This window comes from Pinus tabuliformis, chromosome 7 (genome assembly GCF_031772625.1).
Source record: "Pinus tabuliformis cultivar Carrire ecotype Pingquan chromosome 7, CPIR1, whole genome shotgun sequence".
NCBI classification, from domain to species: domain Eukaryota; kingdom Viridiplantae; phylum Streptophyta; class Pinopsida; order Pinales; family Pinaceae; genus Pinus; species Pinus tabuliformis.
In genome coordinates, this window is record NC_142293.1 from 990,478,416 (window position 1) to 990,480,546 (window position 2,131).

General features: G+C 34.9%; 1 pseudogene; it reads right to left on the reverse strand.

The window, feature by feature from the left end:
- Positions 1–742: 742 nt before the first annotated feature.
- Positions 743–1,720, reverse strand: LOC149250926 (mitogen-activated protein kinase 4b pseudogene; annotated as a pseudogene).
- Between the last annotated feature and the right edge of the window lie 411 nt (positions 1,721–2,131).

A 2,131-nucleotide genomic window follows, 5' to 3' on the forward strand; every position in this document is an offset into this window, starting at 1 on the left:
GTCCAAATGTTCACATATTGTCATAGTGGTGGATGCATATAGTATGCTATGGAGTTGTTTTTATTTCTTGGCACATGGATCCATCATGTGATAGTTGTTCATGTGAATGGAGCTATGTCTTTGAGTTGTGGCTTGACCTTTCCATTACTTAGCCCATGACCTTTAAGGAGGACGCGTGACACTTTAATTTAATGGAGTTGGATTTTTATTATGTTAACTCATTGAGCCTGCATAATGATTGATTAATTTGTCGCATGTATTGGGTGTATCACATGAATCTGCCTTGATTGGATCCATTGTTTGGTTGGAGTTTTGGGTCCTTCTTCACACTCAAGTGAGTAACTATATTATTTTAGCATTGTTTGCTTGTCTAATGGATTTTGTTACATAAGAACATTTTTGAATTTGTTTTCCTTGGATATTTTATTATCTATTCTAAGATAATATGTTGATCTAAACAACTTACTGCTATTTCTAGTAAGGAAGTTGTCGAGGGGGTTATTTTATTATATTCCTTGGAGAACTAATTGATCTAGGAAAATGGTTACTTATTTATGTTGAGATGTTTCTGAAAGCTAAATATTAAGTTTCTAAGGTGTTCTTATCTATGGTGACATTTTGTTTTCTTTGTTTATACAGGTCATTTTGTCACCTATTAGTCACTATCGCCCAACTAAAGAAAACTTGTTCGAGTTTCTTGCTTTTCCGAAAAAAAATGACATTGACATTGCTAATGTTGAGGTTAAGATATTCCCTCCAAAGGAGTGGGGCAGCTGGTTTCATCATTGATGTCATGCAGACTTGACAAGTAAGGGTGAACTAAGGAAACACAATAATAACATATAACATGATTCAGTTGAAGATGAGATAAGAAAAACTAAAATCATATTGCACATCTTCAGTGTAGAACTTCCCTTCTCTGGGGCAAAAAACCTGATGCTATCACAACACATCTGAAAATAATAATAACTAGCCAATTATAGGAGAAACAAGTAAAATACATGTAATGTGTTTTCTTGGATCAAATACAAGCATTTTTTCAAGTAAATCTACAGCTGCTGGAGCCATGTTAGGGAATTTCTAAGAAAAAGGTTGCTTAGGAAACTGTGGAAGTTGCCTGATGTATCTTCTAGCATTGTCACTCAGTAAAAAGCCAAGATCAGAGTCATCTGGTGAACCAATTAACCGTTAAGAAACCAAACACAGAAGAAATCAGCATCTGATGATTTAAGATAGGTAAAGCAGCCCATTTCAATTTGTATCTCAATTGTTATCATTGACATCAAATCATTTATGTTTTAAGCATAGACTTGCCCATCTTTGTAAAAAAAAAAGAATGAATAAGCATTTACCTCAGTGATGAGCCTTAATTGTTGAACATAATCTTTACCAGGAAACAAGGGCTCCTGCTTTAGTATCTCCACAAAAATGCAGCCCACTGACCAGATATCAATGGCTGCTGTATACCCAGGACAATTCAATAGTATTTCTGGTGCACGATACCAGTGAGTAACAACATACTCTGTCATAAAGTCTGTTTCTGAAGTAGTCTGTGCAAGCCCAAAATCACATTTTTTCGGTCACAGTTTGCATTTAGAAGCAAATTACTGGGCTTTAAATCTCTATGCAGAATATTTGTTGAGTGTATGTACTTCAGCCCTCTCAATAGTTGATATAGGAAAAACTGCAAAAGGACATCCATGTCAAGATGCATAACCATGCTTATTATTGACAGATAATGTAGTTGACAAGTTGTAATGGATATTTCCCTAACTTCCTATTAGATAATGTTCCTACCAACACCCCATGGCTAATAGTGAAGACCCTTATCCACTTCAATATGAAGCAACTGCAAATATATTATACTTATCCAGAGCAGCCAAATATTGAAATACTAATAAAGAAAATCTCATGCTCAAAGCAAAGATATCTTCACAAGAGAAAGTGGACTGCTGACAAATGATAAGCTAAAATGTAAGCATTGGTACACTGAATTTTCTTTGGTTGAAATATGAGTTACTCTGCCAGCTGAAAAGTCATTAAGCAACATCTCAGGACACCACAAACAAGATGGATTGATAATTATGGCATACAACTCAGGTTACTATCTTTAGTTTTAGTAAATCCACAC